Below are 24,719 nucleotides of genomic sequence, written 5' to 3'. Positions count from 1 at the left end.
AATATTTAAATTTTACTGTTCCATTGTCGAATTCTACTATTTCATAGTCATAACATTTTGTTTGACAAATAATTTTGCTGAGGACTTCAGCAATGGATAATTAACCACAACTGTGGCAGAACTATGCAAATTTTTGCATGCATTATTGCTAGTGCCAGGAAAGAGTATCCCAAGTACACAGAAGGGGACAGTTGATTTGAGGTTGATTGATAAACAGATACTTTTCTCTGTGTACCAAAAACATGTTTTCAAGCAGTTGTTTGCTTTGTAATTTTAGGTATTGTTACCTAAATTGTTACCTAAATTGTTACAGAATTTGATTTTTAATATATTGACAAGTACTGCTGAAAAAATACTGGTTTTAGATTTGCAGCAGTCAAACGACATCAATATTTCCAAAAGATGCCATTAGATGTAATTGTTTTCTTGTTCTCAGCCTTTTCTCTTGATAATGCTTATTGCTTGTGACCATGAACATCCCACTGCATCTTTGGAGATCCAGATGTGTTTATGTCCATATTTTCAAAGAAGGAGATAAAGATTTTCAAATGTCTTTTTGGCATTAGTGCAGATGCTTCTTGGGAGAACTCTGTCAAACCTCCTGACCTAAAGTGTTCATATGGGTGTTGTTAACTGAACCCTGCACAGCCACATTCTCCCGTTGTGCACTTCTGTTGCTTTTCCTACTTCAGCTCTTCTGGCTCAGAGTGAGTTTAGCACATCCCTGAGTAAGAGCTCAAACTCAAATTGCCACTTTTCTAAGTGAGAGATTCTGAGCAAGTTTGGGGTTTTTTTTCCCCTCTTATATGTTTTAAAGACTGGTTTTAGAAAATCCATGCTGCTTCATTTCAGTTAGAATATAACCTTTTTTTGGTCCAGGTCCACTGCCAAATTTAAAATTAAAATGAAAGTGCACATTTCTAGTATGTTTAAATATTTTGTGGTTTTTTTAATGTTATATTTAAATATATGTGTAATGACTGTTTAGTTTTGCCTCCCCTTTTTTCCTATTCCAAGGAAGCTCATATGGTCAGGTATTTAAAAATAACTCTCTGAAAAAACCTCCCGGAGTCATGTTTACTCACATAAAGCCCCAGCTGAGATGGGCCTAATGTTAAGTTATGGAAAGTGCTGGGTTGTGCTGCTTCTGCCTCTCCAGGGCCAGGTCTGCAGTGCTGTGTTGGTGATGCTCCATGCTTGTGCCCATCCTCTGGCTCATCACAGGTTTTCCTGTGAGAGACACAATTACTTGACTTTCCTGTTTGTGACACTGTAGCTTTGAAATAACTTGTCTTTCCAGCTGGTCAATAGCTCAGCAGCAGCTGCCTTCCCTGTACCATCACCCACAGACTTCCCTGCCAGATTCCCAACTGCTCCTTTTCTGAAAAAAAGAATTTTCTTAAGACTTCTAACACACATGGACTATATTGCTGACACATTTGATACTTAGCATACTTAATTCAGGGCTTTAATGATGATATTAGTGTACTTTCTCATCTTCAGGGCAGTGGCTACTACAGTTGCTGCTAATTACTGTAGAGCTGGGGTGAGGGGAAGCCCTTGCAGGGACCCTTGTAGGACAATATTTGCAGGTATGTTGTAATCCTCTACAACAGAGGTACTTAAGCAGGATTCTCTTTTGGTTTTAGTTATGTGGTGTGCTTGTATTTTCATACAGATTTCTTTTTTTTCCCATGAATCTGTTCTGACTAATCCTTTGGCCTGTATTTCATTAAAAGTGTTGACTGCAGAATGATGGTTTTGGTAATAGATGAAACAAAACTTCTCCTTTTTTCCTTCGCATGTGCATGTACAAAATAAAAAGTACAGGATGACCTTTTTCATTTGGTAATTGAGAAAGTGCTTGACTTCGTTAGGAAAGCAGTAGTATTAAGAATACCAGTCACTAGTCTTTTTTAAATTACTTCCAGTGTGGTGTATCAGTACTCGTTCCCACTTATCCTCTTATTCAGTCCCCTTCCCATCCCCCACTGCTCCCTCCCTATTTTTAGAGGCAACACAAAGCTGTTCTGCTTCAAGCAAGGAACAAAGATTAGGATAGAGTTTTAATGTTTTGCAGCAGATTTTGAAAACACTAAATAAGCCATATTTGAGCATCGTATTCCTAAAACAGTTTTAAATTGCTTCTATGTAGTATTCATGAATGCTGCATTTATTTACTTCTAAAATTTTTACTCCTTACCCTAAAACCATCAGTAAATTGTGGCTGAAGTTTGAATTGCGGCAGACCTGTGTGTGAGGAGCACAGATTCCCTTTTCTGTGTGAGAAATGGTGCTCTGTAACATTCCCTGTGCTCTTGTGAAAACGAAACTGAAGTTCAGAGTCTCTGTGCTCTTGTGATCTGCAGACTGCATACTGAAGAGAGGAGTATTACAAGAAGGCTGTTTATGTGGTGGTGATAAAAATCACACGTACTTTCCGGTGATCTGAAGACCCTGCAGATCTTATTAAACTTTGAAGAAAATCATGTGCATGTGTGCATGTTTATGTGTCTTGATAAATACATGTAGCTTGCATGGAAAGGTGTTGTTAAGACTGCTAATGTTTACATATGTGTCAGATGCAAGATTACAAACTGCGTATGGAATGAGGACACAAGACTCCTAGCATATGTGGAGCATATTGCATGTTTCACAAGAATTCCTTGCTTTAATGGTAAAATGATTATTTACAGTACTTAATAATGTGGGAAACATTTGTGAGTTAGTTTGCAGTTCTTTTAACCTTAAAGAATTCAATAGGTAAACATTGCCAAAACAATGGGACCGTTCAAGCAAATGCTGTCAGTATAGACAGATACAGATGAATCTTAGCATAGCCAAGAATATTTCACTTGAATAAAATGATTAATTAGTTATTTCAGTTTCACAGTCCGAGATTAAAAAGTGTTATGAGTGCTGTTATTCATAAACTTCTGCTATAAAAAAATATAAGAATGTGATGCTGGGTGTGCTTACTGAAAATTGAAGTTTAATATTTTTCCCCGGGTATAATATAGTGTGTACCTGATTTGATGTGTGAAGTAGTTTTTAACAGGGCAGCACATTTTATTCAGTTTATCAAAGCCATCTAGCTATTCTTGTAGTTAAAAGCAAGTCAATCATTCCACCCTCCTAGTTTTCTTCTATCTTGAAGATAGAATCCTCCTAAAAAAAAGTTTGTTTTGCTATCTTAGTTTGCCATCAGATCTTTCAGCTTAAGGCCTTGCCCTGTCTATCCCTGTGACAAATTCTGGATACTCTGCAATCACTAGTGAGGTGATGAAACTGTCACTTAAGCATAGGTACATGCAGTGGGGCATGGAGCAATGAGCTATTAAAATTTGCATATTTATACAGCTTGGTTATCCACCACTGTAGGAGACCTTATATCTTTATGCAAAGCTCATCTGGAAAAAAAAAAAATATAAGACAAATTTAGTTTGGCACTGCCATTAGGGTTTGTTTTTTTTTCCTTTCTGTGTTGAACTGTCAGTTCAGGTTTTTGCTTCCTTTTATAAAGGGTTGCACTAACACTCACTGGAAGACACCAAAGTTTCATCTTTTGTGAAGCTGATACTGAGAACAGGTCATAAAGAATTATGGAATCTACACATGGCTGACTGGATCTGGGCTTTTACAAAGCAGGTTTGACACCCAGCCAGTTTTGGTCTCTGCAGACCTAATAAATGAAAGAGATTTTTCCACTGCCCTGTCACAGAAAACAAAAACGCAGCTTATTGAATTGGCTGTTCACTGCCAGTTTAGGAAAAAAATTGTCATTTTCTTGCCCTGTATAATAAAAGCAGTACTAATTAGTAGAAAGCACCTAACTAATCTTACATGCTTTTCATCTAGTATTTGAAGCTTTTAAAAATTCTTTTTTATATATATGATTGTGATAAGAACTTCTGAGAATTTCAAATGTTGTTAAACTTCAGCAGTCAAATTGTATATATTCAGCCACCTCTTAAGCAGACAGGAGTTGTTACAAGAGTCTCTTTCAGAGTTGCACTGTTGCAAACTCCTTCTGACATCTATAAAGGCAAAACAGTCCTTTTCTTCTGAGTTCAAAATAAACCTCTAATTGGTTTATAGGGCCTTGGACTCAAATTGATGGCACTTCTGTCTGTCTGGGATGCAGAAGGAAGACATGAGGCAAAGAGGGAGCCCTTTGCATCTGGTTAGCAGGCCCAGCTCTGTAATTGCCTGGAGATGAAAGAACTATTTGATGGTGGCCATTAACACCTTCCAACATAATATCCCCAACTCCCTCTCTGCCCATCCTCCTACTGCAGCTCAGAAGGTTGGCACTCTGATAGACCTATCTTGTGACCAGGAGGAAGATAGATGGGAATGAGGATTTGGGGTGTATGGGAAGTGGGGTGAAAGAGGAAGTAGAAGAAATGTGAGACAGGAAGCCCTGGTGTTACTGAAGGATGGTTTACAAAACCTTTTGCAGTCTGTTGATAGAAATGGGAGTCTGTCCTGCTGCCATGCAAGAGGAGAAAGAGAGTTAGGCATGCCAGCTGGCCACTTTTTAAAGAAAAAAAAAAAAAATTGCATCTAAAGGTGGTTGGTTTGCATGCTCAGCTGCCATGTGCATGTGCAGTGGTATCAGCCACTATGATGCAAGAGCTGGGAGTCTGCAAGGCTATGGACAAGTGTGTGCACCAGTGTTTCCACGTGTCCTCTGCCGGAGAGGCTACTCAGAAAACTGGAAAATGCAGTTGTCTTGTTTGCAGTCATTAAGATAGCAGTGAAACTGGCCTGCCTGGTTAGAAACCAGTCAGGTAGCAGTCATATTAATGGCCCTTAGCTTCCCAAAAAGGGGCTAAAGGGAGGAGTAGTGCTCATGTGACTCAAGGAGTGGATGAGGTGGGTCAGTAGTCTGTGGAATACAGGAGGACAGAAACGTAGCATGGGGGTGCTCTGAATAGGTGCAGTGAGCGTGACAGATTGTTGTAGCAAAGTGTGAAGCTCTCTTTACCTCTTTTAATTTATGTGTAGTCAGAATTTCTTTGCACCTTACCTTGCATGAGAACATTACTCGGTTAAAGCTGGGGGCTGCACTGAGCCGTAGGTACACTGCTTTTCCACTTAATCCCACTTGCATTTAATGAATGCTTGAAACAATTAAGATGTTCTCTCTCATTCAAGAGATGCAACTTAACTCTGTGTTCAGCAGAAACAAAAGCAGTGTCCTTATTTCTGGGGATATCTGCAGAAAAATCCTGGAACCAAAGAAGAAAATGAGTCACAAAATTTAGTCATAACACTGAAACTGGTTTAATTTTTAGAAGAATTGAGTAGCACGTTTGACAGTAGTTTTTCTAGAAATTAGATTTTTTTTTTGTATACGTGTTATGTACATTTTATATATAGTGTGTGTATATCTATATAAATGCATATGCATAGTATTACTCTTAGTAAATTGAGTAGATTTCTCTCATTTGAAACTTGTATTTAAATGCTGTACTTTCATTTGAGACTCAGGAATTCATAGGATTAATATGTAGTAATTCTCTTTCTGTGTTGTAACTGCTGCTGTATTAAAACCATTTCTCATTTGGGGAGATTATGATAGAGAAGCTGTTCCTTTCCATGCATTGCATAGTGAGTTGGTGGTGTCTTATCTTAAAGGGGGGGAAAAAAATAATGTTTGGAAAGAAATTTAAAAAATTAAAAAAAATAAAAAATCAGGCAGCACAGTTTGAACCAAAATACTGAAGTTAGGGTTGATTTTTCTTCCCTCTATGCTGAAAAACTTGCTAAAACTTCTTTAACTCCTGCAATGTGCAGTTTGAAGCGTGTTAAGTGTGAGGTGTCCCTAGTATCCACCCCACTGGCTGAAGGGGAGAGAAGTGCCACTGAAACCATGGATTATGAGTGGGGCAGATTAGTGTCCTGGGGACTTTCTTCAGTTCTTGTACAAGGACCTGGGACAGGCAAACTTTATTGGTGAGTGCTTCCCCAAGTTTTTGAGGATGTTTTTCCATTAATAAATTTTCTCAGTGGCTACTGCTATAACTTTGAGAAATTTAGGCATTTATAATGCTGGTGTGTGATACAGTTTTGCCAGATTAGCTGTAGAGCAGTTACTGAGGCTACTACTAACCATGCATTACTGCTTGGAAACTGCTGTTTGGAGTATTCAGAGATACTTCAGCCTCAGTTGGAAAGAGACAGGAGATGGCAATAATCATCAGATTTCAGAGGGCTGGTCTAGCTTAATCAAATGTACTTACCTGGCAGTGAATGTGGCTGATTACTTATCTTTGGGCTAGCAAGAGTTAATCTGTTTATGCAAAGAGGAGAAGCATCAAAAAGTGACTGAGGCAGTTTGGCATGGCAGGATAAATTGGGCAGCGTAGGATGAATGCAAGGAAAGGGACGAGAGCAAGAAACTTTTTAATAGTTAACTGTTAGGTTGGCTCAATACTCTGGTGTGACAGCACACTTTGAGCATTTCTTTCCAGAATAATGTGGTGGTGTTTGGGGTGTTTTCCATGAGAGGAATGATTTGTGGCTTCAAATAAGAGATATCAAAAAGGAGATTATTAAATTTTACAAATGTAGCCCAGGCAATAGAGGAGAAATCAGTGTATTAAATCAGAGCTGTCAAGCACTGGGGCACCAAACTCACATTTCCTCACACAGTATCTGTTAGAAAATAGTCTCTGCTCCTTCTCATCATGGATTTGAGGCCCAAAACCTACAGTTTCTGGAGGTAAGCACACTATTGGCACTGTTTTTGTAAAAAAGGACATTCTATTCAAAGAATATTGCAAATTAGGCACAAACAGTATAATAAAGTTTACGAGAGTTTAATGTTCATTATTTTGGTAAGGAACCTATGCATAACATACATTTTTATACGTTTAGGAGCAATGATATTTCTCAGTTCTCCTATTTTTTTATTATCTGCTCTGTGGAGAACTTTCTTGTGTCTCTGGAAAATGTATGAATTATAGCATGTAGTTTTGAATTTCTGAAAATTACCTTGGTGAAAACTAAAACATAGTTTTATAATATTCATAAAGGCCTGTAGCAAAAATGGGGATTTGCTCACTAAAATAAATGGTCACAGTGTAATTCTGCTCCAAACCACAGTAATAAGAGGGAGATAATTTTAAAAGGTTTGCTTTGGTACAGTACCAAAGCCAAATATGTGCCAGGAGTCATCTTCACTTTTTTGATATATCCTAAAAGCCACCTCAGTGGCCAGGGAATACTGCAGGTGTATATGCGTTTATTCTAAGGACTTTTTTTTAGCTTTCTATGCAAGATACCCTTATATCTGTGCTGGTACTGAGTTTTGCTTTTGTAACTGATTTTCTTTAAAATAAGTTAAATCACACGTGAGTATATGACTTCCGATATTCACAAATCTGAGACTCAGGTGTATTGTTTTGAAAACAACAGACTCTAAGGAGATTTATTTCAGTAGACAGCATATGGATTACATACTGCTATATAGCTCTTTACTATTTGTTCTTTTGCTATTTTGGCACTGTTGTTCATAGACTAAGGAAAACAAATTCTCTTGGAGGGTACATGAAGTGAGGTGAGCTCAAATGTTGGTCTTAAAGAGGTGCTCATGACATAACCAAGCTTTAGCCAGTCGGAACAGTGCTTGAGGTGCTGGAAATTGCTGTGGATCCCAAGAAAGTCTGTGGGGGACATGAGCTGTGTCCACAGAGCTATAAGACGTTGACTCTTTGCATCTGGCATTTCCCTCAATACTTGCTAAAGAAGGAAAAGTCATTTGACCTAAAGAATATTGACTGGAACTGAATTAACTTGAACTAACAGTGGTGCTAGGGTTAGGGTTAGCAGTAGAGGGTTGGTGTTGTGGGTGCTCGTTGTGCTTGACTTGATTTCTGAGTGTGCTAGTTTAAAACCCACCGGGAAAATTAGTGCCCCCTTTCCCTTGCTCCCTTTTGGTAGTGGAGGAAACACTAGGAGAGATTATAAAATGGAATCACAATTTACTGAAAAATTGGAATAACTGCAGCAATGTTAATAAAGAATGTAATAAAGTGTTTTACCCACAGAAGAGTATTTACCACTGGACAAACCGAAACACTTCCTGAAGACAGTACGCGGTGTGGTTTCCCAGCCAGAGGCAGAAAGGCAACTGGCCCCATGCTGAGCCATGTGGTGTATGGGAAAACGAAGGCAGTGTGTCAGGGATGCTCCCTGCCTGACTTCCCCCCCAGCTGGAAAACAGCGGAAAAACAGACAAAACCTGGTGGGATGTGACAGGACCTTGAAACAACTTAGGGGACCCTTCCTCTTGGCCTGACTGCGGGAGTGGGGCTGAAACGCTCGGTGGTTCTGGCCGCATCTTGGGCTCCAGCTGCAGCTCCAGCTGCCGTGGTCACTGTGGCTGTGGCTTGGGGTCTGTGTGGCTCCAGTGGCCTCCATTTTATTTTTTCTCCAGGCAGCATATTGGGCTTGCTGGTGGTATCTTTCAGCACCAAGCCAGAAATGCCACGGTTTGGAGGAATGAGGAAGGGACTGCCAGTGGTAGCAAAGGACAAGGACTGCCAAGCTGGCCCTGAAAGCTGCACACGCCCTCCCTGGGTTCTGCTTCCAGCCTCAGCTTCCTCCATGTTCCTCATGCTGGAGCCATGTCCCCGCCATGACGTGGGTGGCATGGAATTAAACAGCGCTGGAAACTCCATCCCTTTTTTTGTCTAACCAAGGCAAGGGCTTTGTTTCATACGACAAAACTAAGGGATGCAGTGCCACAGCAGTTGGAAGCTGTAGGTGCTGTTGTCAGTATCGGTAACTCACTTTTTTTTTTTTTGATAATATGCCCCAAGTCAGTAAAATCAATGGAATACAGGTAGAAGTTTATTATTCCATTTTAATCTACTTTTCAGTGTGAAGGCAAGCTGTGAGCAGCTGTGTGCAGTGTATTGTGGAGCAGTAACCTTAATGGTGGGAGTCTGTTCATTTGCATAAGAACCATAATGTTTTATACTGAACTCAGTGTGTCATGTTATTTGAACAGATTGAAATGAAAGAGTAAACTCTACTATACATGTTGATCAATGCATGAAGTAGTTTTTGTGTTGGTGCTAGTATATATAGGATTTTATAGTTATGTAGTATTATAGATTTCTTTCAGAAATTTCTTGAGATTAAAAAGGTATGATTTGTGGATTTTTGATGATTGAAAGTTCTAGTATTGTAGGAAATTATTTTCTTTATGATGATTTAAAGAACCGCCTCCCTAACAGAATTTATAACAGAATTTATTTTATTCATATAGAGAAGAATCCCTCGCCAAATGATGCTAATGTTGTTGATCATAGCAAGCACACTGTTTGCATTGTAGTGTAGCTTTGTGATAATTGTATTAGCAATAAAAAGCAGTTGAAGGTTTTCAGGGAATGATTTGTACTTCAAAAATGCTGGAAACTACTTAAAAAATAGAATAAATAGAAACAATGAATTTATGGACTTGTATGAGTCTTTACTGTTAGGGAAGATATTTGATACACTTCAGCCAGCTGTCTTAAGTCCTTGTAGGAATACACTGTTCTAAAGAAGCTTAGTCTTTAGATGTTTAGTTCACTGCACTGAGCCTCACCTTTTTCTTGACATATATAACCAAGTGTTTATATATTCACAAATCTTACATAAATACATGCAATCCTAGAGCCTTTTCAAGCATATCCATTATCAGTGTTTTATGATTTGTTTTACATTAAAGCTTTCCTACTTGAAGTAGTGTTTTAGCCCATAAATATCGATTTTGATGACAAAATAATTAGGTTAGCTTATGTTAAACAAACACGTAGCTTTTTTTGGAGGTCTGCTGGATTTCAGATGAGTTTTTGAGAACACAATATAGTGGTCTGTAGGAACAAAATCCATTGCAGTTGCTTACAGTTGAGAGACAACTAGCAGTGGCTGATACTTCTAATCACTTGGGCAATACTGTATGAATTCAGATATTTTCCTTTTTTCTTCACTGAAAAAAGTCCTTTGCTGACAGCAAATATGTTATACTCTGCCAAATGAAATAGTGCATGAAATTCTGCTCTTGTTTTTTAAGCAAGAAGTTTTGTGTCGTTTCCATGATTGTACATTAAAGTACTGAAGTTTCATTCAACTTAATTATATTTTTCATCTGAACTGTAACTAGTGATCAAATAATTATTCTGGCTTAAAAAAAATGCATATAGCTAATACGGGTGCTTGATAGCCAGTTTCACTGCTAAATTGAATTCAAAATATGATAAAAATTATTTTAGTAGTAATTTTGTTAAATGGAAGTGAGCTTTTAATGCTTATTTTGTTTTACACATTGAAGTTGAAGCTTCTCAGTTTATTTTCAAGAGAATTAACATAATTCTTCTAGGAGTGGGCATGTGGGTCCCATGCTTCTTTTGCCATAGTTGTTGGAAGTTAGGTGCATCAAATGTCTCTAGACTAAATATGATCTCACAGGAATGGCTAGTCATTCCTTAGAAATAATTATTTCTTATTGAAAAATAAATGTCATATTGCATTTAATCCATATCATAATTAACATCTGTCTGTGAGTATGTGAATGTTTTTATCTTTTCCTAGTCTCCTCTTCTGGATCTTATTTGTACAGAATATTTACAAGAGCCATTGAGAAATTGTTGCCCTGTTTGCTCTTAAGAGCTCAGTATAAAAATCTGTAAATTGGACTTCGCTCTAAAAAAATGTTATCTGTTTTGAGAAATTTTCCTTCTTCTTTTATATATATATTCTTTCCTTTGTATATTACTTGACAGCATGCTGCATTTGTTTTTCATGCTGAGATAAATAACTAAATAGCTAAACAGAGAAAAGGAAATAAGGAGATTCCCAATATTCCATTTAAGAAGGCTGTTTCCACTCCAGGCAGGGGCAGGTGATCACAAGCAACAATACTGTGTGAAGTTATCCTTCCCTTTTGTAACTTATATAGGGCTGCTCCTAAATTACTATAAATGTCAAGTAAAATGGTTTTGCTTAAATGATCTCTATTAGCTGTGTGTGACCTTCATCAGGAATGAAGCTAACCCATTTTACTTCAGGTCTTCCTGGCCTAGAAGTATTTTCGAGCAGCTGTGGCTTTTCAGGCAGTCATTGGTACCTCCAGGATGAATACATCAGAAGACATGTCGGCTGCACTGTGTGCTGTCTGATGATGCTGTTTGTACATTGCTTCTAAGCATGCAACAAAACTGGTGGTGAAGGCAAAGGCAGCTTGCATGGCATGGGCTTCACTCCAGCACTGTCCACCCACAGCTGCTGCTCCTCAGTTTGACCACTCAGGCAATAAGATTTGCACAATTCTTGTTTCAGTGAGCTGAATGAGTTAAACTGTTAAGGGCTGAAAGGAGAATGCCAGAAGTTGCAATAAGGAAGGCTGCCTGCTACTCCCCAGTATAGGTTGCTCCTTGGAGTTTTTTATAACTTCACAAAATGTTAGCCTTTGAGGCTAGGCAGCTGCTGCCAAAATAATTTAGTTATCTGTGAGCATGTGTGGAAAAAGTTGTTTCTCATTGTAGATTTTTTAAAAAAACACGAATGAAACAAAAAAGCCTAATCTTGTTTTGGAAATGCTCCGTGTCCCTCCCTTTGAAACAGAGACTAGGAGTTAGAGTGTGGGAGGTGCTAGTGGTGGGCACTAGGGAAGAAGTGCAGATTACGAGTCATGGCTTTGCCTTTGTCAGCACTGCAAAATTCTCAGATCAAAACAAATTATAACTTTTTAAAGAAATTACAGATCTCACATGGTGGCCTGGAACAGGAGGCTGGGTTTGTACCTCAGTGCCTGAGAGCCAGAAGCAAATCCATGGGACAGTGACATGCATGGGACCTCGTCCTGGCCCCAAAATGCCCTAGACTGTGAACATGGGAGGCAGACGTGGTAGGAGAGTGAGAGTTAATATTAGGGAATGAAGGAAGAAGGGGGAGTCAAGGGGAGAGTGTGGCACTCCTAGCCAAGCCTGGAAGTGACTGAGCCAGGAGAGACTAAAATCCCTGGGGAGCAGGGTAGGGAAGAGACTTGTCAGGGGTGCTGAAGGTAGGAATGAAGAAGGACCGGGGCTTGAATCAACATGGGCTAGAGGATATGGTTTGAGGAAAACAGGCAGAGAAGTTTGTTCTGGAAGGTCTAAAGATCTTGATTATTAAGTAAACATTCTTTGATTTCACTAGAAGCTCCTTGAGAATGTTTTCGGTCATCACCTATGGCTAATTTCCATGCAGAGAATAATTTTACATTTGCAGACAATTTGGTATTACTTTCCTACAAAATTGCACATCTAAAGATTTAAACTGTTTTTTGTAGGTGTCAATGTGACAATGTCTGAGGTCTCAGTTTCTTACTTCTAGAAGTGGTGAATGCAAACATTTTTCCTGTGTGGCAGTGTCCAAGTCAAGGATTGTCAAAACTGAGCTTATCTTTGCACATCTCTTTTGTTTGGCCCCTTGTGAGGAATCTCCTCAATTTAACGGTATTAAATCCCATGCTGATGTGCTGGTTTTTCTCCCATAGGACCCCTACTCCGTTCTGCACGCAGGATGGGCTTGCTCTTGGAATGAATCTGGTTGATGCATTGGAGAAAGCTGTTCTCTGGAGTACCCCTGCCTCACTTCCAGCAGAAGTCGGGACGTGCGTGGTGGACGAGGCAGGGGATTGCAGAAGGCAGGAGCCATTCTAGGGCTCTGTGCAGCTGCATGCTGCCCTGGAGAGCGGGACTCCCTTCCTGGCTGTGCTGCAGACTTCCTAGGTGATGCTAGGTAAGTTGCCCAATCCTGGCTTTTCTCACCTCTTAGCTAACTGTGCCTTGCTTTCTTACGGATGACTTGAGATCTTTGGGTCTTGGAAAAGTACTGACCACTGGTAACTGGGGGTGAGGCAGTGGGTGCTGAGGTTTGAAGGTGCTATATAAAGCACAACGTAATGCTAAGTGCTCTGAAAAAATTAGGTCTGAGTTATGCCAAACTGGAGACAAAGTTGTCTTCAGAACCAGAGAATCATTTTGACCTTAAAGCTGTCACTGCTTTAGTTAGGAAGCTGGGAATAACACAGTTATTTTAAGTTAGGAGTAACAGAGTGAGGGTAGGACTAACCATTATGTTGATGGGGCACTCAGCTGCACCATTGAATTCACAAAGAAATCACTTGTTCCGTCTTCCAAAAAGAAGTTTGAGTAGTGTGCAGTAAATCAAGCATAGGACCATACTCCAAATGCCAAGAGTTAGACAGATTATTGTTTTGATTAGTGGTAATTTTGTAATTTTTTGAACAGTGCAGAGGTGCTATGGAAATGGTATGACATAACTGCAACGTACAGTGTGCCACAAAAGCAAACAAAGGCAAACTTCAGGTTTTCTGAGACTTAGCTTCTGATATTTCCTCCCATGAGTGCTTGCATCCAGATTAGTTTTAGTGCAGACATTTGTTTCATGCAAGATGATTTGGGGTGCAAGAAGTACAGCATTTTTTGATGTTGTCAACTCTGATAATATATGTACATAAAATTAAAATGTAAATTCATGTAAATTCATCATTCCTTACAGGCACTTGACTCTTATGCCTGGTTATTGTATCAGATACTAAGTAGACAGTAGATTAGTGTTTGTAATGACCACTAATGGCTTGGAGTCAGAATTTCATCTGTATTTCCTCAGGCATGGGGTTAGTATTTTTCCAGTGCGATGTCCATAGCTAGCTACAATGCTGTTGTAATCAGTAGATAACACAGAATTTTTTGGCCAAGGCATGGTTAAGCTAAATATTGTTTCAACTTAGCTAACCTGAATGCAGAATATCTAACATTAAATCAGGTTTTATGAGTTAACCAAGTGTGTCTTCAGTGCCTAGAAACATAGTGTGTTTGCCAGATAAGCTGTTACTCTCTATTGCAGGGAAAAAGAGAGAGTAAAAAACTATGAAGGTTTTATAATGGCTGAATATTATATTAAATACACAGAGCAAGAATGTACATTCCCCTTCCAGCCTGCTCACAGGGGATCTACTACATACTGTAGCTCTGTGAAAGGCTGCACTAATGCTTTAGGTGTTGAGCAATATATCTAAGTGCTGCTTTCTAAGAAAACATGAGGTATTTTTGTTTGACTACTGCTGTGCAGTGTGCAAGTCTTTCTTTAAGTCTTTGAAAATAAACAAAAAGAGGCGGTGGGGTGTCGGGGAAACAATCTGTATTTTATGAGCAGAAGTTAAAAATGAAATTATTTGCTTTATCTAGAGTATTGAGAGTTATGTTGCAATTAGACTGATGCAATAGCACACATTACGAAAGGATCGCTCCATTTGCAGAGCACGCTGGAAGAAAGCACAGGACTGGAACAGCAGGGGTGTTGTGGGCCTGCAGGGCAGAGCACTGGCACAGCTACACCGGGGAGATTATCAGCTAATGTGAGACAGGAACGCCAAGGAAAATAAAAACTCTGCCATTCCTGCGTGTCCTATGAAACGGAGGGTGCGGGGGAGGGAAGGAGGGTGACTTGTTTTTATCAATGTGCCTACTTTATTTCAGTACCATGTCTAATCCAGTGTGGAAAATGTTTTCTGTTATGTCAAAGAAAGAAGAAATGGAAATGGCAGTTAATTATGAGCTAATATACTTCGAATGCTGCTAATAGGAGTGGAATTTTACTCAGCTCACTCTATTTCTACAATAGAAAAGTAAAATTTCTCTTGAGTCAAGTGAAACATCTGTTGAACAAATTGGCTCAATTTCACGAGTCTGTTGCTAATTCTGAAAAGTAGATGGTGTTTTATATGATCAGTAGAGTCAGGGGGTTAGAGCCCATTCTTTACTTCTTTTACTATTATTAAAGTAGGTCATGTTGAAATGTTTTGTTTTTATGAACACAGTAATACTGTGGTTAATGTTTCTAGTATTTAAATCTTTACCTTTGGTTTAATGAGTTTTCTTCACTGTTTTTAATCAATATTACTAATAGTCTTTAGAGTTGTGGGTTTCCAGCTTTGTATCAAGGTCTTGGTTGTGAAGTAGTTGAGCAGGTTTTTAAAAAAAATCCTCTTCCAGTACATTTCTATTTCTTTATTTCTGCATTTTTTCCTAGTCTGTTTTACTTATGAAGTCTAAGTATTAAGAGAGTTTTAATTGCTCCTGTTGCTGTTTTCTCATTTGAACTAATTCTTTGTAGAATTGCAGATGTGGGAAAAATACTGTAGGTGACAAAGCAGTTTATGGCTTCACATGATAGATGCCTAAAAATGTCATGGAGTCAACAAGCTGAAGTCATATGAATAATAAGAGAAGAAAAAAGGGAGAAATTAAAAACAGTTTTCCCAATATTTTACTCTCGTCTGTCATAAATGTTTTAATTTACTCTCACATACACACATGCATCTTAAAGTTTTCAGGTATATCTCGTAATGGTGTCATCACTGGAAGGAAATCACAAATGTAATGCAGATCAAGTTAAGTTCTGTGTGCTTTACTGTTATATATTATAAAATCAATGCAAGTTCTTCCTATGTACTACTTATAACTGGCTGTAATATTTTGACATGTTTGTAGGGGAAAGCTGAACTTGGAATTTAGAGAGTGAATGTATACTTTCTTTGTGCTACATATATTACATGGAAAATACAAGACTGGCATTAACCATGTGTATTCAGGGTAATTGTAAGCTGTGACGTTTTCAGCTTTGTGGTCAGGGTGTCAGAGTAGCTCAGTGTATGAGGGATGTAAATGGAAGTTGATAATGCTTTCTAATGTTACTTAAAAAGTAAATGAAATTATCTGTTTATTACAGCTGGGTTTTAAGCTTTAATATTTGTTAATTATGTAGTAGTTTGTTTGTCTTCTTTAACTTAGGAGATAATGGAGGTATAAATAGGAGGGACTGCAGTGTGGGATATCATTGCTTTTGAGGGATTGCTGGGCTGAGGAGGAATGGAGATGTATAGTCAAGTTTTCTGAATGTGCACGTGAGTACTGCCAGTGCAGAAAGCTGCCCCACTGCTGATAAGATGTTGCAGACTCCTTGTGTTGGTTTTGTCCTTGGTGCAGCACACTGAAGCTGCAGATGACGTTCATGAAATGAAGTGAGGGGAAAGTTTTGTGGCTGAAATCCTGTGCCAAGTCTTTTTGAAGTTGTATGCAGCAGCTGTGCTGTAGCTAAAGAAAGGCTTTCTTTGCCTCCATCGTAACATCTGCATGGTCTTTAACAGCAGAATTGTTCCACTATGATGTGTCATTTAGCTAATCTGGGTTGCCTTCATTAAGTCCTTTTTTCTTCTCCTTATTAGAAATGCTTGCATTACTTTGGGAAATAAGTTTGCAAAGATCTGGACTTGAGCGTTTCAGTGTAGAAACAGTAGGCTTCAGTCAAAAAAAAAGTCAGTGGGGACTTTGTAGCTCAGTGAGTCTCTTCTATCTGGGCAGCTCTAGATGGATATCATGAATTGGGTTTCTATGTGTCCTCTCTTGTTTGGAGGTTAGGGGCTGAACACGTGGCCAGTTTTTGTGGAGATGCCACAGATGTGACATCGTGGCAGCTAGCACTGGTCTGACAGCTTCCAGGAGTGTGGTTTGCACCCTCTGTGCTGAGGTGTTACCCTCTCTCCCTTGTGCCAGTGCTGCTGCAGCCACTGCTCTGGGCTGAGCCAGCTCAGGCAGTCAAACCAGAAGACACCTCTATGCATTTTTGGTTGAGTCACTCGGCTGGCTCTTGACCTCTTCGAACTTCCTAACTGCAGAGTTGGACAAATGTCTCTGCTGAAGATGGCCTGGAAGAGAGGGATGGCAGGGCCAGCCTCTTGTAGCTGTAAATTGCTTTCAAAACCATGCCTTGCTTGAGAAGGCAATCAAGGGGAGTGTTTTTAAGAAATGCCTGCTTGACTGTATACTGTGTTTATTTTGAAAGTTGAGACAAATCAATCAATCAATCAGGTGTAATTTTGAATTTGAAATTTTAGCTTTAGTGTTTCTTCTAGTTGAGGGTTTTGCACAAGGACTTTTAAACTGAATTTTTCTTTAGTCTTCTTACTGCATGAGAGTAGGAGATCTGTAATTGTTCACTCTGTTAGCACTGTGAAGCTGGTGAGTTCTTAAAGCTAAAGGGGGGGGATCTAATGGTCTGAAATATGGGGCTGTGGTCTTGGAGAACAAAACACAGGTGGTAGAAATCCTGCCTCTTCTCTCTGTTAAGGATTTCAGCTATCTTGACTGTAAATATCTTGGATTTATAGGGATACCTGACTGACAAGTAGTATGTCCCAAACTACATCTGGAGGAATACACTGTAAATTAAATGGGGCATGTGTGGGTTTTTTGTAAGAATTACCACATTTTATCATCAGGAACTACTGGATATCCGGTTGCTTTCCGGCTGAACAGTAGGATCAGTCTTCCTTCTGTAATCTTGTAGGAAAATGACTGTACTGGAAAAGCAAGAGTGCTGCTTTACGTAATTGTACTCATTGCAGAAGTTTGGTTTGTGAGTTCCAGTTAACATAAATAAGCAAAATGAGAGAAAAAGACAGGAAACCTGCTCCTGCCTATTAGGGTTGTTAAATAATATTTTCAAAATTATCTTCTAGTCAAATTGTGATTTTCTTCAATTTATGCCAGGAAGGCTGTTGTTACACCCCACACCCACTGTCTATAAAATTAAACATATGCTTGCCACAATGAAGAATGAAAACTACACTGTGCAAAATAATAAAGTTTTTATTATTGCTGCTATTACAAATTACTTGAAATACTGCATATTGAATGGAAAAAGTTAGGTCTGCATGTGTAGTTGAGAGTGCAGCCTGCCTGCCAGGGGAGTGTGGCCACACCTGCCTCTCATCTGAGGGTGACCATGACCACATCACCAGGGACTGATCACGCCCTGGTGATAGCTGGGCATTTCAGTATCACACGTGAAAAACGTGTTTCCTAATGCCTACGGAGCACAGCTAGGTCCTAGGAATAGATCTGCTTGGCAGCAGTAGTCCAAAATATGCATTTTATCTACACACTTAAAAATAATTAGCAAAATAAGATCATAAAGTCAGTAAAACTGAGGACATTTAATGCATTCTGGTTCCAGTGACGTTACTGTGAGGTAAGGGCAAGCAGACCACGACTTGTTTCAAAAACAGGAAGCGCCTACATTTATATAAAATTGCATAGTTTCAGCTCTCATAAATGTGGTTTCAATGCAGTTGCAGGAGTAAAGCCCAAAGTAGTTATAACCAGCTTACTTCCTCTTCCAGTCAAAGTGCAAATAGCCATATAATTAACAATCTGTGGCTCATTTCTGTAGCGGGGTTAAGTATTCTGTTTCGCCTGTTCAGTCACTGTATAAACACAGAGGGAGCTTGACTTGGTTAAGAACATTTTGAAACACAAACATCCCCAGTCATAACCAGATCTGCAGATTCACGGAAGAGGGTCTTCAGTTGCCCCTTGAGCTTGGCAGCAGCCATGAGACCTGTGAGTGTGGCTGGATCTCTGCCAGGCTCCTTGGAGGAGAGTGAGTCTTGCCAAGTTGGCATCTTGCCATGGTAAACTGCATGGGGCAGCAAAACCTGCTGCAGAGCTGGTAGACAGTTTTTCTCTTCAGGGACTTCCCTTCTTACATTCCATTACAAATTGGCTTTATTCAAAGTCTTTTATCATTAATTTTTTGAGGACTGATTGCTCAGCTTTTTTGGACAGCTTTTTTCTGAGTTAATTCAGCCATCCTGCCTTTGACTCTACTCATGCACTTAGTGTGACAGAAAAGCATAAGTACAAAAGAATAAGAAAGAGTTCCTCTTCTGTTCCCGTACACTCTTGGGTTGGTTTAAATATGCTTTAGGCTGCTTGGAGAGCCTTTGAAGAGAGCCCTAACTTTTCATCCAGACAAGGCCTGTCACACTCTCTGTCTCTGCTGATATAATGCACTTGAGCAGCAAATACCTACTGAATATTACCCATGTACTCTGCTTGCTGGAAAGGACCATTGAGGAGCCTTTCCAGGGACAGTTTGCTCGCCCAGAAGATTTTCTGCAGGAAAGCACTGCAGAAAACGAAGCTGCAACCCTGGCTGTGTATGGTGATTGAGAGTTCACCTTTACTTCATGTGATAACATGTGGTAGCACTGCATTTTGCAAAGCCCTGTAAGAAACCTTTAGGCAGAGCTCAACAAAGATTCCTCTGTCCTAAACACAATATAGAACATTTCCCTTCCCTTTCCTAGCTTTCCTCTTCAACTATCAGGTAAATAGTGGAATATCATAAATTCATAGCGACCACCTTTAGTCTTTATGCCTTAAAAGGACTATTTCATCCTGTTCCAATGTTTTAATTTCTTCAGGAAAAGCTGGCAAACCCATTTGGTTGTCACTGGAGCAAGCAGAAAAGCTACATCGATGGCCAGCACCTTGGCTTATGTTTGAATGGAGTTTGGAAAAGCAGTCTTAGCAGCCTGTGCATAACAAACAAGATATGTACACCAGTGATTGCAAAGGGGAGAGAAAGGACAGAGTTCTGCTTTGAGCTCTATAATGTTTTAGCTGTGATGGACAAAGGGAAGATGAAATAAAGTGAGAACTTCTTTGAATCTTGTAAAAAATCTGTGGTGGTTGCATGTATTGAAGGGTTTCTTTCATTCTAAATAAAATTTGGAAACCTTCAGGACACGACAGGTCTATAACAGTTTTTATTCTGTAAAGAATTTCTTTCTATTCTTATCTCCCAGTGTTGTTAAGAGAAGAATATACAGCTGCCACTCTGAAGAGTATGGTTGTACAGCTTCTTCTGCTGTATCTGCTTGCTCTGTGTCCGTAGGTAATAATTTATCATAACATCAATATAACATTACCTTTAGTCATTCAGAAAAGCCTTATCTTAGGTGCTTGCCAGAGTTACTCATGTGTTTCTTTGCTTAGCGTGACATGGCCATATTTTCCTTCATGGCTTAGTTCCTACCCGGGCACAGGCGATGAAATGTGCTCACATTGCGCTGTGTTTTATCACTGACTAAAGGAATTGGATCGAGCTGTGTTGTAAAAGAGGACAGTAGGGCCAGTCAGCTTGTTGCAATGAATGGATTGCTCTTATTCGTGGAGGAGTATCGGCCAAACAGTGGCCTCTGGGCCAAGACCAGCCTACAGGAAATTTCCATCTGCTCTGCTTTTTACCAAAGGAGATGGAGAGCAGCTTCACTGCAGCAAATGCTGCCCAGCAACTGGACTGCATTGGAGGCATGCCACAATCCAGTCTAGAGGGCTGGCTCTGAGGGAGTGGAAGAGCCTCCCTTCTCCTGTGGTGTGGATTTATTTCCGTGATAATATCTTGATAATATTTCTAGGATGGCTACTTGCAGCATGTGCAGGCTGGCCAGGTTGGTGACTACCCCAAGGACAAGGAAGTGAAGTCTGTGAGAATTAGCTGGTGGGAGGTTCTGCAGCCAACCACTGAAACAGAATTGCCAACTCCTTGTAATAGATGACCTCTTTTAATAGAAAACCACATCCTTTAAAACACTTCATTAAAAATGCCCTTATCAACTACAAGCTCCTATGCCATATAAAAAGCACCTTATTTGCATATGAAGTAATTCAGATTCAAACTTCTAATTGCCATTTGAGAAGTCAAATAGTAATTTTTGAGTGGATTTTGATATTATCGTTTTGTATTGCCTTTTAGGAGAGCTGCAAGATTAATTTGAGACTGTAACTATTAAACCTGAAAAGAATATGGGAAGATGGCAAGCTCTGTATATATATAAAACAATAATAATATTAATAAAATGTATAAAACTCTGTGTACTCTTCATTGTCATGCAGTGCTAGTCTATAAAATTTTTATTATCCTGAGATAATATGCATATCCATTATATGAGAGCACTGAATACCTTTTTAATCTGTGAAGATCATCCAAAGCAAATGCTTGTAACAATTGTCTCCACACTTGGTTGTATGTTTTTATCATCATAAGGTTAAATACTAAATTAAGGTTTAGATTTCTGTATGATTTATAATGTTTTTATCTTCTTTTTTCAGATTCATTGTTTTAAGAATTTTCACACCTAGGAAATCATTAGGCTCTTGTACTAATGAAAATGGTTCAGGTGAAAATGAAGCAATAGAAAAATCATGTACAAATTTGGTGGAATCTTTAAGATCTCAATATACTATTATTCAGTCAGCTGATGGTAGAAGAAACTTGTTACTTTAGTGTATGTGTATTTATAGAAATAATCTGGATCGCTTAATTCCAATACAGTCAAATGGAAATAGATGCATGGTTGTAAGGAGTTACTGCAATTGGCCTGGTCTCTAATTGTATAGCAGAATTGTTCTTAAATAAAACTGAAAGAAAAAAATTCTGCATCACAGATCCCTCATGTCATTGCTCTGTGGACCTACATAAAATCCTGGTACTTTTAAATTCCCCTGAGCCTCATCAGGTTCTTGTAAAGTTTCTGGCTCTGGCATGAAAGTTCTCCTTGCTGGAGACAGATTGTTTCTCATTATCAGGAATGGGGCCCATATTAGTGAACTAACCACATTACCAAGATCAGTGTTAAACTCTCCAAATTGCCCCAGTAATATAAAGAGTAATATAAATTCATGCTCAGTTGCAAACTTTCTAAAGTCACTTTTTGCATGGTAAGAAAATTAGAAGAGATTCACAAATTTACATAAAACACTGAGTGGTTTTATAACATTTCCATGCTACTGGATCACCTTGGGGTTTGAGTTTTTCCTGAAGTCTCAACTTCACTTCTTCAGTTTTTGTATGTCCTGGTAAGTTGTTGCTCCAGTTGTTTGAGCTCTGCTTTAGATCAGACTCTTCTGCCAAGGTGAAAAATTTCCCTGTGTTGAGACATATTGTAGATACCTCTGGGTACCTTCAGCCTTCTCCTCTGTGTTCTTAAGAATCAGTTCTGTTGCCTTTTCTTTGTTTCTTCTTTTATACCGGGCTTTTTCCACTGTTCATTTTGCTGCTGATAAGCTGAGTGGAGTAGGTTTCCTGTAACAGCATCCATCTTGCTTTCCCCTGGGCGAAAGACTATTCGCTTGTTCCTGGCCTGGATCATAGGTGATATCAGTCCTGTTAACAGATGTCTGAATGCCATGTGTATATGTGCACACAGTTTATTTATTTTTTGTATTTATGTATCTAATATGTATAAGAAACATATCTGCTTGTATAGAATCCTGTGTAGTATCTAATAGCTAGTGTCTGACATATGCCACCATGTTTGCCAGTTAGATAAATCTCTTTCATTGCTTTAAAATGTTGACTTCTATTTTGCTTTGGTTTTTATTTATCTCTCTACAAAAAATGAAATATTATTAGTGCCTTTTTCTGTTTTCCAAACATCTCATTGACTCAGTCTGACAGTTTATGGAAGTAATATATGACTTCATGTATAACATTCTTAAGAGATATGCTTTGCACATCTGAGGTCTTGATCTTTGCTGTAAGAGCTTCTAAGTCATATGGTCTTTGCTGTACCAAAGAGGTGAGATGGTAGACTGGTGTTTCCTTAAAATCTACATCTTGATTTATTTATTTGGGGTAATTTTTATTCTGTCTCTTAGTAAATGATTTGACTTCATAACTATTAGAATTTTGTATGTGAGCATATTTTATTACCTGCTTGGAAGTGGCTTAATGCTGTTATTTTATTGATTATTCTCTGGTTTATATTACTTCACTGATTGCAGTGGCAAGGGCTGGTTTATATTCTCTTGTTACATTTACAAAGGGTTTAGCAACTAAGAGTCAAATGTGAAGTGGAGCAATATAACTATTCATGCAAGTGCTGACTTGTGTTTATATTCTTGAAGACTGAACACAGTTCTAGATTAAAAATAATTTAAAACATCACAAATCTATCACAATTCATAGATTACACTAAAATACATATCTGTGGAAAAGTATCTGGTTTTATCTCATATTGCAAATTAAATGGGGCCTGTGTGTCTGTTTTTCTTTAAAGTCTGTCTAGCAAAATGTACAAGATGGATTTAAATATTGTGGTATTACGTTTAGGTGATCTATTAGTATAGCTAGCTGTTTAGTTGGGTCCTTCTAAGTTAGCTTTCTGTGAAATAGAAGTTCAAATATTCTCCTTTATTTTTAATCTCTTTTCCTGTAGAAACAAGGTTCATGGGGTCACATCGTGCACTTGTGTAAATGCACACACATCCCTTCAACTCCCCTCTTTGGTGATCTTATTGCTGATGTTGATCACATTTTTTGGCACAGTAGAGCTCTTGAAATTCAGATCCTGCAGGTTTAGTGAAAATAATAAGTAGCTGAGTATAGGTGGAACCACCTAAAGGTGCCCTGACAGAGAGAAAGGTTGCAGCATGAAATAATCTTATTAGTTGTCTGGGAATCCTAGTGATGGGAAAAGAGACACTTTAAACAAATGTCCCAGCTGTGGGAAAAACTTCCATCAAAGCTTTCACCTTTCTAGACACCAAAGTCAACCAACCAGGAGGTACAAATCTGTGGGAGATGAGGCTTAATTAATTCTCTTGTTCATGAAACTGCTTGTTCCCTTGATAAATACTACTACTACTACTACTACTACTACTATTAATAATATCAGTAGCATAAATGTTTCCATGAATATTTTTGCATATTTTGTTTTTAAGGTAAATACATAGGAATATTCTTATGGCTATCCTAATTTTCAGAAACATTTTTGTTTTCACTATGAACATTAATTTAAATGTTTACAAAACATCTTCTCTCCCTATAAGTACAAATTGAGCAGTTCTTTCCCCTTACTTCTAAAATGACAGATACTGTGAATGCTTTCCAGCTCTGTTTTGCATGTGGTTCTGGATTTCAACTAGCCAGAAATTCTGGAGAATTCATGGCTCTATGATTGTGCTCCAAGGGAGTTAACTGGGAAGAACAAGGTCGGTACAGTATGCTTACTGAATATGGAAATAATAACAATTATAAAGCTAACCAACAAGAAGTGTATTCTTAATAAAACGTGTGGGTTTTTTCAGTGTAATCATATGACTATATAATACAAAAATTGCTTTGAGAGTAGGTCAAAGATTACGCATAGCAGAGGCTTGTGTGATTGGTTATGAACAAGCGAAAATAGGGTAAACTTTTGACCCGGCAGCAGCAAATGGAACTGTGTAAAGCACCTACAGATGGCAGGATTTAACATATAGTCGGTCTCTCGCCCTTTCACAGCAATTATGATCATATTTCAGCAGGCACTGAGGGGAAGGCGCTCTGCAACTCTAATACAGTGCGTCTTTGAAAGTTTTGAATATGCAATTGCGTTTTGTTTTTATAGGGCCATCAATTAGCTTAGCAAGAAGAATTCCACTTTTGTTGCTTGTGTTTGACTTGACGAGTTCCTGACCAGCGTGCTGAGTCCATTTGGAACAAAAAAATCATTTGAACAGTCTGAATAATTTCGATAATTCAGACTGCAGTAGATTTATTGCTAAGCTTGAAAGACTCAGTGAAAGTTTTTATGCTGTTGTGCTGCTGATGCAGGCTTGAAGGGATGAGTAGAATGTGGTTCCAGAGGGCTCTGGGAAAAAACACTTCCAATCAGCTCCTTAGATTCTTGTGTAAATTCATGCATCTTCCTGGTTGAGTTTTAAAGCAGTTTAAAGTTTGCAAAATTTAAACTTCAAAAAGACCAATCAATAAACTGCTTATTTGAGAAGACTGTGGCGTTTAGACAATTCAGTGTCTTTTGG

The 24,719-nt window shown here is 38.7% G+C and overlaps 1 protein-coding gene across 8 annotated transcripts in view; it reads left to right on the top strand.

Moving 5' to 3' along the window:
• The window catches only part of NCOA2 (nuclear receptor coactivator 2), a 184,580-nt gene that overhangs the window by 56,915 nt on the left and 102,946 nt on the right, over positions 1-24,719 (top strand). For 7 of the 8 annotated variants that reach the window (XM_058830789.1, XM_058830791.1, XM_058830794.1 and 4 more), the window contains one exon: positions 12,536-12,780. The gene's annotated coding sequence lies outside the window, so the exon portion shown is untranslated. Of the gene's footprint in view, positions 1-1,573; positions 1,593-12,535; positions 12,781-24,719 lie in introns of those variants that run through there. The other variant, XM_058830796.1, reaches the window with a different exon arrangement.

Source organism: Poecile atricapillus, chromosome 2 (assembly GCF_030490865.1).
Source record: "Poecile atricapillus isolate bPoeAtr1 chromosome 2, bPoeAtr1.hap1, whole genome shotgun sequence".
Taxonomy (NCBI): domain Eukaryota; kingdom Metazoa; phylum Chordata; class Aves; order Passeriformes; family Paridae; genus Poecile; species Poecile atricapillus.
The sequence above is the reverse complement of the archived record's forward strand: the minus strand, read 5'-3'. Positions and strand labels throughout refer to the sequence as shown.